At 36.9% G+C, this 15,925-nt stretch overlaps 1 long non-coding RNA gene across 1 annotated transcript; it reads left to right on the top strand.

Annotated features, from left to right (window-relative positions):
- Positions 1-3,516: 3,516 nt before the first annotated feature.
- Positions 3,517-14,066, top strand: LOC143412930 (uncharacterized). Its single transcript, XR_013093439.1, has 3 exons — positions 3,517-4,939; positions 6,603-7,007; positions 13,357-14,066. It is a non-coding gene; the product is annotated as an uncharacterized LOC143412930 (long non-coding RNA).
- Positions 14,067-15,925: the final 1,859 nt, after the last annotated feature.

Raw genomic sequence — 15,925 nt, 5'->3', positions numbered from 1 at the left:
CCAGGTGAAGATTTTTTTTCCTGTGCTTTTTTCCAGTGTGAACAAGCTGGATCCTTGCCAGGCCTTTACAGTGCTGTGGTATTTTGGACGAAGTCAATATGGAGTAGCGCTTATGCATGTTGTGTTTATCCAAACAGATCTGATTTCTGCCAGATTTTCCCTGCCAGCTCCTCTCTTTTTATTCTGTACTTTGTTTTTTCAGTCAGAATAAGTTAAAGCTTCTTTGTGGAGCAAACTATCCCATGCAGACCCAGGAAGCATCTTATAATGAGCATAGAGCCACAACAAAAACCTTTTATTTAAAACAAATATTTCAGTCTGTTAATAATTATAGTAAACCTTTTAGTGTTTCTCCATAGTCCCAATTAAGTGTGTTTTATGATTAAAACATTCATGACTTTTCTGAAGTTGGATATTTATTATACTTTCAAACCCTTCCATGATTTGTTATTGTGGTGAACCCTGTGTATATTCCCTGTGGAACCATAATGGCTCGGTAACCCATTGATTAATTGTTAAAAAGGAGTATCTATAACACAATTTATTTATGTTTTTGTACTCACGTAAATCAAGCAGGGCAGAACCCAATAATTGGGTGAAATAATGTTGACGCTGCTGAGTTAACCCAAAACTCAGAAATAGCATCACATCAATAGAAATGGGCACACTAACTTACACAAACAGTAGACGTAGATTAAAAATGGTTCATGCATCGTTGTGATCTGCATGTTATATGTAATGGCACAGTTTAAATGAAAATTGACATTTTAGATATATATGCAAAACTATAACAGTAAAATTCTTCTGTATTCCATTAAGGCATATTTATTGACAGATCAATCTACAATCAAAGATGTAATAGCAACGAGTAAACCATTAAAGAGACAAATTATTTTATGCTGAAATATTTCATATAGGTTTTCACTCAGGATTCATAGACTTTGCATTAAAATACAACTGATTTTAGGTTCTTTAGTTTTCTTGAGTTTTTCTACTGATCAGTACCGAAAGAGTCTTAGATTAATTACATGTTAATTTTCCTCTGAACTCATGTGTATATAGGAATACGATTTTTTTTTTCTCTGATTTGCTTTTCTAAAAATGTGCGTTGTGTTACAAAGCCTGACCAGTTTGAACTGTCTGAGACAGCTGGCCGCACCAAAGCAATCTCAGCGATCACTGGACATGTCGTCATCATTCTCCTTATGTCAGGCCCCAGAACGAAGAATCCGTGGGATTAGCGTGGTTTGTATTTGTTGACAGACCAACGACAGGCCAGATCGAGAGGCAGGGTTTTATACTCTTCCACACCCAACACTGCACTATATTTGGTCTTTGAAGGGTGAGTGATTCCATATTGAATGAATATACTATATTTTCTTGCCAAAAGTGAGTGGAAATCCCCAAATATTCTCAGTTACTGTGAGCTATTCATGGCCAGATGGGAACTACAGGCTGTTATGAGGAGTCAGTTGTTCATCCAACAAAGAAAAAAAAAGTTTTTTTTCAACTGTCCATCAATAAATTTTTTCTTTTTCATCCATTTCTTTTCTAAAATTATTATTTTTTGGCATTTTGGCCTTGACAAGGGATCATACTTATAGTTTGTGTCTTGTATTTTTTAGGGCACATAAATAGTGCTGCGACATGTAACAAAACCAGCATCCAGTTTAACCCTTAAGACTACAGAATATGACACGGAAAAATAAGTGGCTACACAATAAGCAGGGCTGTAAATATACAGTAACTACAGCACGCACTGCATTGTATGCAATAAAGACATATAACACACTTTCCCCGTGATTTATTTTGTCACTTTCAAAATCTTTAATGGAATTGGAACCACTTAAAATTTTTCAAATGCCACATGTCATGTTCATGACAACACATCAAAGAGCAATTATAGTAAATGTGATTTTAAACAGTTGCAGATGTCACTTTGTATGACACTGATCTATAGTCCTGCTCTGTGCTACCAGCAGGTAGGCAGCACCAACCTTTAACTGAGTCACCGTGTGCATGGCTGCATTGATTAGGTGTGACTACTCCGGTCAGGGGCCAATTTGGGGTCGCCAGAGGGTCAAGCGTGTTGTCCAATATAACAGCGGGATCTCTGGACTGGAATGGGCCAGTATCCTGGCAACAGGCACCTCCTCCCCACCCCGAACCACGAGAGTACCCATCCCGTGGTGATTGAGAATGCAGGGCTCCATTCTCTTTTCATCAGCTTCAGTTCATCTGTTCCTATAACTTGGCCCAGATGAATTAACCTGAACAATGGAGGCAGAGGGTCAGTAAAGTGTTCGACATTGTCAAAGAGCGCAATTAAAGTGAATGTTCAGTTTGTACCGTTTTTGTGTGAAAACACGTTTAATGCTTTCCCTTTGTAGTTGTACTGTGCAGAACAATGAAACAAAATCAAACTGACATTCATTTTTTTAATCAATGACTGTCTCCAAAAAAATCCGTTGTACAGATGCCTTGTGCCTAAACTCTATACAAAATGTACAGAATACTTTGATGCCATGTTTTCTTATTCCACAAAGAAATATAAACCTGACCTAGAATAAATCGTTCCACCATACATGTGTGTTTTGTTTGTGTCTGCTTTGTAAATTGTAACTCAAATCTCAGCGAACCAAACAGCCACATTGCATCACAGGCCTGTGCACTTATAGACAATCGCTAAGTAAACTCAATGCAGTGCCATCAAAATGTCCCACTGATTTGTTTTCAAGCTACTCAAATAAGTCATTATATTAGAATAACATATGTCTTGCTATCTAATAATGTCAAGTGAATTACAAAGTGATTTGAAATGAAGAGGAGTCAGCAATTCCAGGATTACATGCTCAGTTGAATTCAATAAGCCAGTGTGTACTGTAATAGGAAACCACAGAAAAATCCATACTTACCGCATCATCTGATAAAAATGTCTGCTTGCTGCTCTGCAGGCTTCTGTTAAAGCCATTAAATACCTTGGTTTTCCTGCTAATTCCAAAATAATATTCTGAATACAAAAGAGCATTAACAGACAACAGACGTAAATGATCTTGCAATAATCAAATATTTATTAAAAATGCAATTAACTACAGATCATTAACACTGTCTGCCTGGCTGGACAACAATATGAGAAACAGGAGGATAAAATGCATTCGTTTCAGTGATCTTTCCACACAAAAGGCTGTAAAAGTCAGAGGGAGAGAAATATGGGACTTCAAGGAAAACTCTATATAACCAGTATAACACCTATGACTATTTTTAGCTTATTACTGTTAAACTAACAAAACTAAACCTTTTCCATTCTCTAAATTTGTTCTGTGAGGCACAACTTTTAATTTGAAAGTCTCCAATTCCAAAGTGCATTGTTTGGCTAGTAGTTAGCAAGTATTTGCAGACAAATCCAATGGGCAATTACTTCCATCCACTTCCATCCAAACGATGGACAATTATGGCACCCAGAATTAACAACAAAAGGACTCACAAGGAGGTTTTTGGCACAGCACTTTGTTTGCGACCAATTTCAACTGGTCACTAGCAGCAACCTCCAGAACCTGCTTAGCAACATTTCAAAGAATACATGTTTTCTTTCCTAGAGAGGATGATAAGACATCCTTGTGATAGAGTAGAAACTCCCACAACACGTACATGGACCCCTAGTGAGGGACTACACCAAGCACAAAGCCTGACCTCTTGGAACACTTGACCAGGAACAACCAGTCCCTAGTTCATGATACTAATAAAGCTAATGTCTGTCAGCTGGTTTACACAACCATAAGTGCAACCTATCTAGGCAACCCCTTGTTTCCAAACGTCTTTACAGCTGTACGGCTCTTTCTTTGGCATCCCCTTGAAGTCTGTGTATGAGTGTGTGTGTGCGTGCGCAGATAGACGAGTTGCTACATCTGTATAAAGACTGTGATTTGCACTTCTTTATTCCAAATATTTGCTCTCCCTGTATCTGATAATAATGACTATTTTCTCCCAGTTCCCTCAGATTGAAATCGGGTGTGTTTGACCGAGTGTGTAACTTGAATATGTGCGAGTGTGTGTCCAAGTTAGTCTCAGTAATTGGGCCGGCTCTGCTCTCCCGGGGAGCTCCCGAAGGTAGAAAAACTCAACGTTCCATTACATCCTCCTGTTCGCTCCTTTCATTCAATTCGTCACACACCTCCTCTTCACCCTGCAAGTGTTTGCACCTGCGTGTATGTAGTGTTTGTGTACGTGTGCCTGGTTATTGAGTGTGTGTATGGTTATGAGTTTGCTGAGAGTGGTATGTCCTTGTTTGTGCGTGTTTTTTGGGGGTTGGGGTGTCTCATAATGAAGCCATATGGCCTGTCTGTTAGCATGCGAGCTGCCAGCACTCAGAGCTGAGATGCTGGCAAAAAGCACTAAGATCAGACGTGAGTGGCATACTCCTGTCTTCTTCTCTTTCCCATCCCTGCTCTTCTTCTTTACCCTCCCCTCCCTTCTTCTTCTCCTCTCTGTGCTCCTCCTCTTTCCTTCTGTTGTTTGCTACCCATCTTTCTGTCCCTATCTCGTCTCGTGCCTACTCCCATCATTCTTCTCATCATCTCATATGTACTTTATTCATTTGTGCATATCCCCAGTTTTTTCCCCCCTCTATTTCCATTTACTCGCATCTTCCCTTATCTTTTTTGTGCTAACACCCACTACTTAGTTCTCCTCTTCCCTCCTTTGTTCTTCACATTAGACCCTGTTGTTTTCGCGTCTCCCTCTTTCTCTTCCAATCAGATTAACTGGTGTGAAACGATCCATTTCCACATTTTCCTCTGAAGCCTGGAGAGGAGACTGTGGTCTGACCTAAATTTACATGTAAGGGAGGGAATCTAGATGACAGCACATGAAGGAGGGAGAGAGAGAAAGACCAAGAGATGAGGAGTGGGTGTCTCTGTCCGTCAGGGACTTTCTCTGGACAGTAAGAAAAGTTTTATACTTCTGTTGAATACCTTCAATCAAAATGTCAAAATAATGAGTCAAAATAATGAGTCCAACACCTGCCAGTTGTTCTATTTTAATATGAGCTCGTTAACTGAGCCTAATGAATGTATCACATTTTAATTGTAGTAGGAGAAGAAATATGATTAGAAATTATTTTAAAAATAGGGTAGTATTATTTTAACTTTTTATGTCTAACTATGTCTAACTAAATGAAAGCATTAATATACTGTAACCTAAGTTAGAATCATTTTTTATTATTATTAAAATATGTATTTAGTACGTTTGGGATCAAAGGTGAGAAACAGCTTACATTTATTTACCTTTTGTAAATAAGAATCAGAAAATAATAATCCATAAAAACCCTCAATAATATTTATCATTACTTATTGTTACTTGTTGTAGGGTTTTACCTTACAAGATAAATCCCGTAAAACGACCGATGTTCTGATTTGACACTAAAAAAAATTGAAATTAATTAAATTGAATTGAACGGAATAATTTTCAGCCTGCATTTTCACATAAGTGGTCGTATTTATTTGCACAGAGTAGTTGTTTTAACTTAAATTAGAACTTTCATTTGAATATTTTTTTTCTTTTGATTTGACACGTTTAAATTGTGGCATGGAGGTGAAAAAAGAGAGAAGCAATTAAAAGAAATGTTACATCAAACAAGAATGAGGACCCTTAAGTTTAATTTTGAAGGAGGGCAACCTCTTTACAACCAAAATTGTTTGTGCATAAAGAATTTAAAAGAACAGAAGATATCGATTTAGGTTTTATACTTTAATAATCTTTTACCTGTAAATATTTTACTTTTTCTTCTGGGGGATGTAGTTTAGATTAATTATTATTAATTATTATTATATTAAGTGGTATAACTGTTATCAGTGTACATTGTGACCAACACATAACATTAAAAAGTTTGCAGTTTATTACTATTAAGATATAACTTTATTGTTATAAAATTTATTTTGACTGTACGGGTTAAGCTTCACTTTTGAATCCAAATTGCAGAAGAGCAACTGAACAGTTTTAGAAATGTATACGATATTTTTTGGTGGAGAGAAAATTTAACTCGTATAGTTAATTTAATTGTTTGCTTGTTTTTTCTAAGTCTGTACCAAACCTGTTGCAGTTGAACACTGCCTATAATTATGTTTAATATTAGTCAGGTAAATATCAGTTGATTGAATCACATAAATGTGAGTTGATCTGTTGAAAATATATTTGAGTAAAGCTTTTAGTAAAAGAAAATACATATTTATGTATTTATTGGTGTAAGCTAGAATAACAGGATTTAATTCAATTCTTACTGACAGAAAACATGTGAAAGTTAACCTAAACATCCATCCCATAAGACTGGAAAATATGTCCTGTCAATCCACAATGTATTTACAATAAAACACTTAAAATGTATGAGGTGTGATAAATGTATATGTTATGTACAGTGCAAGTTTTTTTGTGTTTGTGTGTTAGTGTGTGTTTTTAAGTGATGTACCTTGTGTGAAGTACTGTTGTACAAAGCAAGAGAGTTATTCAGAAGAAGAACTTTATCCAGGAACTATCTCTGTGTTTTCTTAATCTGTTCATCTCGGGCTCTCCCTCTTTCTCTATTTTTGTCTGCCATGTGTTCTCCACAGGGAGCAGGGGAGGTAGACTGCTTTCGCATGCATGGGTGTGAGAGGAAGATTCAACACCCCTTCACTTGCTGAGACACACATGGATGACTTAGTTTGTGTGAAAAACCCTCACGCAATGGAACGAGACAGTCTGTCCCAGAGTCAGAGGAGAGAGTGGGCCTTCCTCTCTGTACGTATGTTGACTATTTGTTAGCATAAGGCTGCTACTGTATGTATGCATGTATGCGCCTGTGTGTTTCCTTTTCAGCTTCCTGGCACGAGCAAGGCCCGTGTTTGCCAGTGTTCCTGTATGTGGGATGACTGCAGCTTGCGTGATCAGAACAAAGCAAGAGAGCATGACAGAAAATCCCTCAATACCCGGCCTTTAAAAAATGCAGGAGGCCAACGCACGCAGAAGCAAGTAAGGTAAATGTATAAATTATGGACCAAAAAAGTCTGCTTCAAAAAGAGGGAGAGATCCCCCACATGAGGCAACAAACTTTATTGCATGTGAAGACAGAGCACCGACAGCTGCGGAGTGCTTGCTAGAGTTCCTTCACTCCGTCTTGCTAAATAATGAGCCAGCACCTTTCTAATAAATGGACCGTGTAGAGCTCCTCTTGCATATTGTTGGCATTTAGCCAGTACAGTTCACATACACACTGGCCTGCGAGAAAAAGTTGAAATTTTGAATGTAGTTTCACTTTTGGCTATTTATCTGCAAACTTATAAAAATATGTTGTTTATAGTATTAATAAATATAACTTTACATACAGAAATGAATCTAAACGGAATATTTTTTAAAGCTTTGAACTAAAAGAAAAGTACATTAAAAATATATATAAACCGATTAGAAAAATCAAAGCAAACGTTATAAATATATATGTGGGGCTCGGATGTTTTTTAAGCAAAAAATAAAAAGGTTCCTATTTTAGTCTTTTAATATTGGAGTTTTTAACAATAGTATATAACATTATATTGTGGTGTGTCAAAGAAAAGTGCTTTTGAGTATTTTGCTGGTAATTTGCTGCCTTACCAGTTTTTTTAGGTAAGTATTTAAGTATTTTATTTTTTTAAATTCTGTTTTTTTAATCTTAAAAAAAAGAAATATAAAAAAAAACACTGTTAGACCTGAAGAGAAGGATTACTAAAAATCTACCGATAAGAAAATTGTTGTTAATGTTAATTTTCTTTTTAAGACATTATAAGAAAATAACATCTATTTCTGTATTTTAGAGTAGTTGTTAGTAGTTGTTTGACTTTTTAACTGTTTCTCGCAGTGATGGTCGACTTCTACATTGCAGAGTTTCATATTAGAAGAGAAGAGACTGGCTTGTTGAAATCAAATTAAAATTCATTTTGTTATAAAATATATTTCTAACTAAAATATCGTTTTCTGATGGTAAAAAGGTCCTTTGCTGTTACTGATCAATGTTCCTGTCTTTCCTTTAACAACTAATTATCCAAGAAATTATGATTGCTGTAAACCTTTTTTACTACATGCGCTGGACAATTTATTTTAGTAATTTTACCTTAGATGAAGAATTCTTAAATGTACATAAAACTGAAATGTGATCTTTAAAAAACGAACAATTTTGAAAAGCATTTTAGGGGAAGCCCTTAACTACATCACACACTATGTTGTAGCTTACACAGGGACTTACATTTACCCATTTCATTTGTACAGAAATGAATAAGGGGACTGCAGTATAATAAATGTATAACTATTATTATATTCGCTTTTATTAGCTTTTATTAAGAGCCCATAATTTTTCTTTTCTTTTGGGAGAAATTGTTTTTTGGGGCATTTCTTTTAAAAATTGTAAAATGACTATGTTTATGAATCAGTACACAAAAAACTGTTCTGAAATCACCTCATGAAAGCACATAACCAATGCTTCATGTCAGACTAGCAAATGATGCAGCCACTTTCCCTTTATGCTCTCAGAGTCTGTGTGTTATTTTGTGCAAACGTGCAGAAAATGTGGGTTTGTCCGTGTATGCGTAACGTGCACATGCGCATTGGACAGGCTTCCTGGAGTCCTCTTTAAACTGTGCATCAAAGCATGACTAACAAGTCAGCACACAAGTCGGTCCTTGCCTGCCATGACATTGTGGCGTCATCGCTGGGATTTAGATGTCACCTATCATCGTTCAGGCAGGGTCGGAAAATCTTCACCATACATTTGCATGGCAACATACTGTAGCAACTCACTTTACCATTATTACTTGTGGTAAAGAGATTCATCTCAAATAACATTCATCAACACAGTAAGTCAACCCAAATCTAACTGTATTTGTCTCATCCTCCATCACAACCTAACAAATAAAGAGCACCTGAAACAAGAGAAGAAGAAAAAACCTATATGTATTGTAGGGATATAACTGAATTAAATAGACATTATTAACATAAATGATTGTAATGTGTATGCAAACCATTTATTAGGATATTTAGGAAATTTAACAGTAAAAACAGGGTATTTACAGTAAAGTGTTGCTTGGAGCTGGACACAGGGGTAAGGTTATAAACAATAACAATAACGATTTCACTCCTATGGTACTTAACATTGTGCAGAAGTTCTCTACTCACCTTTCTGAAGGTGCAAGTTGCAAAAATATTTGTTTGATACGTAGGGCTGTGAATTATTCAGGAATTATTTAATAATGCAGAGAAGTGAGGAGGAGACTCAAAACCATGGCAGTAAAAACTGCTCAGGCTGGCTGCCTGTAAGCTCTTGCCACAGATACAAAATGTATTGCCCTATCTCTTTCTAATTGGCAGCAATACCTACTCTTTGCAGACATGCAATTTTCACTCACACTTCATTTTGCACTTAAATAGTCTCTTACACATGCTCCATTACTAAGCAAAGTAGAAAAAATGCAAATTTGCTCATTTGCTTTTCCCATAAACTGGATGTCCCCTGAATGCACCAGGAATAACACATAACTCAGTAGCACTAAGTGCACAAATTGCATTTAAGTGTGTGTGTGCACTTGTGCGTGCGCGCGTGTGGGCATCTGCATTAATCTGGGGATCCTGCAGATACCGCTTTGCCGACAAGCGCTATCATTATACAACAGCTGTACTTGTCACCAAACAGAAAAGGCCCAAGAAAAGTAAAGCTAAGATGATAAAACATCCCCTCCCACATATACACACACGCATCACACATATATACACACGTACACACACACACACACACACACACAACTGGGTTGATCTGTTTAGGTGAGTCACCACTTCTTAAAGCAGCAGTAGGTGGTTATGGCAGCAGCTTTAAATAGACAGCATAAAGCCCTGAGTCAATTGGTAAAGTAACAGAGAGTGACAGAGAGAGGGAGAGGGAAAGAGAGAGAGAGAGAATTAGACAGTGAACACAGGAAAATGAGAGATTGGGAGTGTATTTGAGTTGTGCTGAGTGTGTCGTGCTGAGCTCGAGGGCTAGGAATCATCTCACATCCGTCATGGAGGCTGGTTGTAGGGTCAAACTCAGTACTGTGGCGAATGGCCCTGTTATCACACAGCTTTACATTCGCTGCGCTGCCTTTTCTCAAAGGCAGCAAAACAGGGCTGGAAGAAAACCAAAAATAGAGACGCCCAATTAGAACTGTTCCCAAAGCTTTGATGGAATTAGCAGTGAAAGGAGGCTTGCATAACCCACCCTCCCAAAATGTGCAGACAGCATATGCAACACTTGTCCTATTTACTGGAAATGAGTCCTGGGTCAATTTTATGGTTCTGTGAAAAAAAATTACATAAACAAAATGTGCAGCAGGTAATGCCACGTTGTTGTCGTTTAGTTTTGTGAGACATATTTTGTCTATTGTAGCATTACCTTTGGCCTCATAAAATGCTGACCAGGAACTGGTGTAGCTTACAAATATAAAGATGTGAATCCTGGTGTAGATCCTGCTCATCAGCAGCAGCTTGCCTGGTTGCCTCAGGCAATATAGCCTCAGACTGCTGAAGAAAGAGGCTCACAGATATTTCATCAGATTCATTTATATATATAGCACTTTTAGCCAAGGACTAACACAAGTCTAGGCCCAGGCAGCAACACTTTATTCTACAGGGAAAAGCAGGAATCAGATTTATTAATATAAAAATGAATACTGAAATAGCATATTTGAAATCTGTGCATAACACCTTATAAATAAGCTTTCGCACACCAAAAAAATCTTTCAATTGAATGAAAATTTGCAGAATTAAATTTGTGATTATAAGGCATTTTTGAATGCAACATAAGTTGATGAATATTGAATGGCTGTTTACATTTTACAAGGTTCAACAAAAGATGTTCATCCACAAAGTGACACATTGTGCACAAGCACACAGACACCAATGCAAAGACCTTAGGGATTTGATCATAACTCAGAGGGCAGCAGATTGTATGATATATATATATTCCAGTGGGAGTTATAAAAGAAATACTTTTTCAATCTATAATAAATAAAACTGATGATAATGATCAGCTGGAAGATGAAGGTTTTTCCCATGATGTATCGTTTTTATAGATTTTCAGTGGCTTGTATAGTTAAAAAACATGTAAATGTACATTTTTCTTTTTTTACAAGTGTAAGAAGTAACATGTATGTATCATGAAATGTATTAGTAATCAATGGGTGACCGCTGACAGGAAAATAAACACGACCATTTACAGTTGTGGTCAACAGTTTATCAATATCTGTTGACCTTTGGGAGTTTTAATTATTTCTTTGAACTCTTATTTTTCTGTGGTGGAATGATTGTACAACATGTTTATCTTTTAAAAACAGAGAATTGGATGTGCAGGTTTGAATTTATTCAGGATTTTTATAAGCTCAGAGTTCAGGTAATGTAATCTTTTTTTTTCTTTATTAAATGTTTCAGTTACTTGTATTTATTTTTTTATTTGAGACCATCCCCAACTTTCATGACAAGCTGGTAATAAAGGTAACGTGAAAGGGGCCAACTTGCTGGTGTAAAGATTGGACTTGATTAGCCCAGCAGAGGCCAAATATGGAGACATATAAAAATGGAAGGGTGAGGAAAAAATAGGGAAATATTACAGCAAATAACGGGTTAAGTTTGAAGGGGCAACTCCCCTCCTCTTCCCTACCCAAGCAGACAAAAAGAGCGTGAGGGAGCAAGAAAATGAAGATTTTTGGGGGGCATCCTCCTCCTTTTTCCAAGCAAGGAGTTGGATGTGGGTGGTGGAGGTGGAGCAAGTCAGGGGGTGGCGAAGAGCGCCGCCGAGCATGCCTAATCGGACAGGACAGTTCCTGCTTATTATAGAACCAAGCACAGATAATAAAATCTGAATCAAACTGCTAGCTGAGAGCCGCGAGAGAACCGCCTCCTCTTCAATTTTTAAAGTTATGGCAGCGCTTGACACTGGGGTGGATCGTATAACACCAGTTTGCGTGCAAATACTTACTTAGCGAGCCAACACGGCCCAAATCTGCAAGGCCGACATGCAGGTGAGCGGCACTACAGCTCTCTAATTACACCACAGCCCCAACAGCTCTCTTCTTCGTAGTTTGTCCCATCACTCCCCTGCCTCACCAACTCACCAACAGTCACGATTTGAGTGTTGACAGTTTATTACCTTCTATTACTTTTAGTGAGAGTAGTGAATCTGAGGATGAATTCATGTTTCGGTTGCTGGGAACTGGTAGCACTCGAATAAACACTGAAGTGCCCAAATATACAAGCAGACAGGGCAGAGGAGAGCAAGTAAGAACAGAGGCACAAACAGTCAAGGGGAAGCTGGCAGCTCTGTGTGAGTTGCAAGCCAACCTTTATCTTTTTTAAATTATGCTCATATGCAGCTGATTTAAATTAGCAAAACACATTTTCCGAAAAAATGTAAAGAAGCCCGGATGAAGTTGTTCATCTGCATATCAAACCCAGCTAAATCTGCACTGCCAAAGCTTTTGAATAGTTTTTTTTTTTGTATAAATTGGTTGTGGCAACTCTAGTATGTTAAAGATTAGTTTATACTGTAGGAAACCAGACACAAATTTGGATTGCTATGTAATGCAGACAAACAATTTGTACAGTCATCTACAGGCGCAATTTACACCCATCTCTTTTACTCCTTACTGCTTACGGGACAGTTAACATGCATATGCTCTGACTGTTATATATTGAAGAGTAAAAAAGCAACTGAATACATGAAGGGACGTTATAATTGGACTGTCCTGCAGAACTGATTTACTTCAGGGAATTTTATACATGACGAGTTAGGCATCATAACATCTTTAAGCTTAATAGTTCTGAAGTAATGTCTTATGTACATGAGTATGGGTTATGTAAATCCCTATAAATAGTAGTCTTTGCTAACCTGGACTAGATCCACTTTTTCCTTTGCTGTAGTGCTAAGTGTTATTACAGGTCTAATTTATGACATAACTCATCAGTGAAGCTCAGTGTATAGTTTAGAGGTATAGTAATTGTTTCCAGTTTGTGAATAGAATTTGCATAAAAATCAGACCTTTTATTTCAGTCTGTCCTTTATTCAAGGCAGTTAAGCCCAAACCTATGGAATATATTTTGTTTTTCTGTAAATGCACGTCTCATCAAAATCCTCATGCTGCAGCTCTCTTTGGTCTTCAGCTGGTGACTCATTCAAACTTCTCTTGCTTGTAGTGAATTAAATTTAAAAAGTAGATACCTTGTATTATTGTTCTGAGTGATGTTTAAGTGTTAACTTGAAATACAATAGAATGAAATAGAAAACGTGTCTATGAATTTATTATGAATCTTCTTTTTTTTTCATTCCCATTACAGCTGCTATCATCCATTGTATTCAACAACGGCCAACTTTTTGCTCTCCTGGTGGTGGGTGGGTGTACCAACTGTGGATCTGCCATCAGCTGCAGTGCTTAGCCAGTCCCAAACTATACATTTTGTTTTTCATCATCTCTCTTCTGCATATCCGACTGTGTGTCTGTTGGTATATTGTACATTTAATGCCAGTAATAACTGCCAGAATCCACAGAAACTTTTGTTTTTGGTGCCAGATCTGAAGATGTGCCCCCATGCAGGGCTGTATGCATCTGGTGGTATAATAAAAGTTAGCTACAGTGAGGGTCGGAAGAACATTCAGTGACTCTTAGTGTGGCATCATAAAGGATACTTTGGATGTTTATAATTAAAATAATGACAAACTCCCGCTCATTTTCTTGTGCCATAGAAAAATCAATATCTGGTACGCGCTTCAAAGCACTCAAGGGTGGGGATTTGCAAGGGGTGAAAACTGGCAAACAAACACGGCATTTAAACTGGGTTGTGAAGATTAATCATGTGTTCAGTATGTATTGCACTGAAGACAAAAACTCTATTCATGAGTTACTGAAGAGACGGAAATTTCGGAGAGTACTTATTTCATAGTGGCCCAACTGGAAGTGTTATTGCTGTAAATTAGGACAATGTAGTCGAATACATATGCAAATAAAAGCTGTTTATTTGTTTGTTTGTTTTTCTTTGCAAACATAATAAAAAAAATGATGTATACACGATAAAGACACAGCTGAAAAATTCTATGCTAATACGTTACATCGATAATTTGTTGGACAAACTTTTGCAGTTTTGTAGTTTTCCTTCTGTACATCACCACAGCAGATTGCTGTCCCCCACAAAATTAATTGTATAATTGAGTGAAGGCCTGTTGCCTCAATATATTACTACTATATTACAGATATAACTTCTGGAGTTGATATCTGATGTCTTGAATTTGTATTTTATAGTTTTTTCCACTGTAATTTTTAAAAAGACACCCAAAGAGATGGCAGTGCAAGTGATTAGGCTAAAACAAAATAAACCTTACAGAGAGAGAGAGAGAAAACAATAATGAAAAACTGAATGCAGAAACACCCACAAATAAGCAGCCACTGAAGGTGGCTACAGTAAAGGTCTGGCAGTGCATTTGATGATAAATATCAATGGCTGCCTAACTAGGAATCATTGATTGCAATGATTCTCATCCAGGTATTAGAAACAATCCTTATATATACAATTATGTTAGTTTGAGTCTGAAAATATAAAAATTAAAGGTGAAAGCCTGCACTTCAGTTACACATTGATTGTCAGGTCTTAAAATCCATTGTGGTGGTATACAGAGGCAAAACTATAAACATCTGTCTTTGAGCAACAAATGGGCCCAACTTTCTGCAGACTTTGGAATTAATCAGCATTTACATAATACAGCTATTAGATTTAACAGAGCTTGAGATGAAATGCTACATATTCAAATTTAATTGAATCTGCTCTCAGCAGATTGCTACACAATGCACTACCATAACAATCCATGTAAGTCCCATGCATGCCAGTGCAATAATACACAAAAGCACCAAGGTATGTTATTTTACTTGCTCTATGATGAGATCAAATGGTCAAAATGTCAGGATAATGACAAGTATGAGCTGTACAAAACCCAGAGATGGATAAAAAAAAAAGGAACTAAGATATAAGGAAATGAAAGAAACACACACTCCTTTTAGTGTCTTTTTCCATGTGCAAAGTGGCCAGGTTTTTGATTGCTATGATAAAAAAGTTACAATGACTTTTACAACAACATTGCATTGGGAACACTACTCTCACACTCTGGAAGACCTATAACACAAAATTCAGTTCACACAGATAAAAATGAGCATCCTCCGAGCTCGCAATTTTGAATTTCAAACTAAGTTTACATTTGCAAAATAAACATTTTTTAAAATGGTACTCTGAGCTGTTCTTTTTCACTGAAACTTACTCATCCGTGCAGATCCCAATCACTGCCACTTCCCAAACTAAATGAAGCACTTCACACTAATATAGCATTGCTGACAGATTACTTTGAAATGCCAAGAAAAGCCAGTGAGAGCAGAGGTGGCAAAAGCACAGTCATTTTTCACTTACATTAAGTAGAAGTACAGATCCTTGTTTTAGAAAAGCTCAAGTACTTATTTGACTTCTTTACATAAATAAAAGTCAAAGAGTACTACACTACACAAAACTTAAATTCTAATTCTGTTGAATGTACTCAACTTAAACATCTGTTATGTAGAACAAAAGCAAAGAAAAATAAAGTAAATTTTAAAAAATGCTCTATTTCTTGTTGCCTGCATTGTAACTGTTTAGGTGTCAGGGTTTACAGTTGGATTCAGCAGGTGTGGGAACCCTACATTTGGCTATAGTGGTGCAGCCTCTGGGTCACATTAATTTCTACTATGATCAGGTAAGCTGTGGATTTAGTCAGCTGGTTTAACAGATATTACAAGAGCATTACATGAGCTATCATGGCTGCTTTCTCTCCCCTAGACCATATAAATCTAATATAAATGTGAGTGAATCTAATCAGAATCATTACCTTAAA

The sequence above is a fragment of the Maylandia zebra genome, linkage group LG16 (genome assembly GCF_041146795.1).
Source record: "Maylandia zebra isolate NMK-2024a linkage group LG16, Mzebra_GT3a, whole genome shotgun sequence".
In the NCBI taxonomy this organism is placed as follows: domain Eukaryota; kingdom Metazoa; phylum Chordata; class Actinopteri; order Cichliformes; family Cichlidae; genus Maylandia; species Maylandia zebra.
The sequence above is the reverse complement of the archived record's forward strand: the minus strand, read 5'-3'. Positions and strand labels throughout refer to the sequence as shown.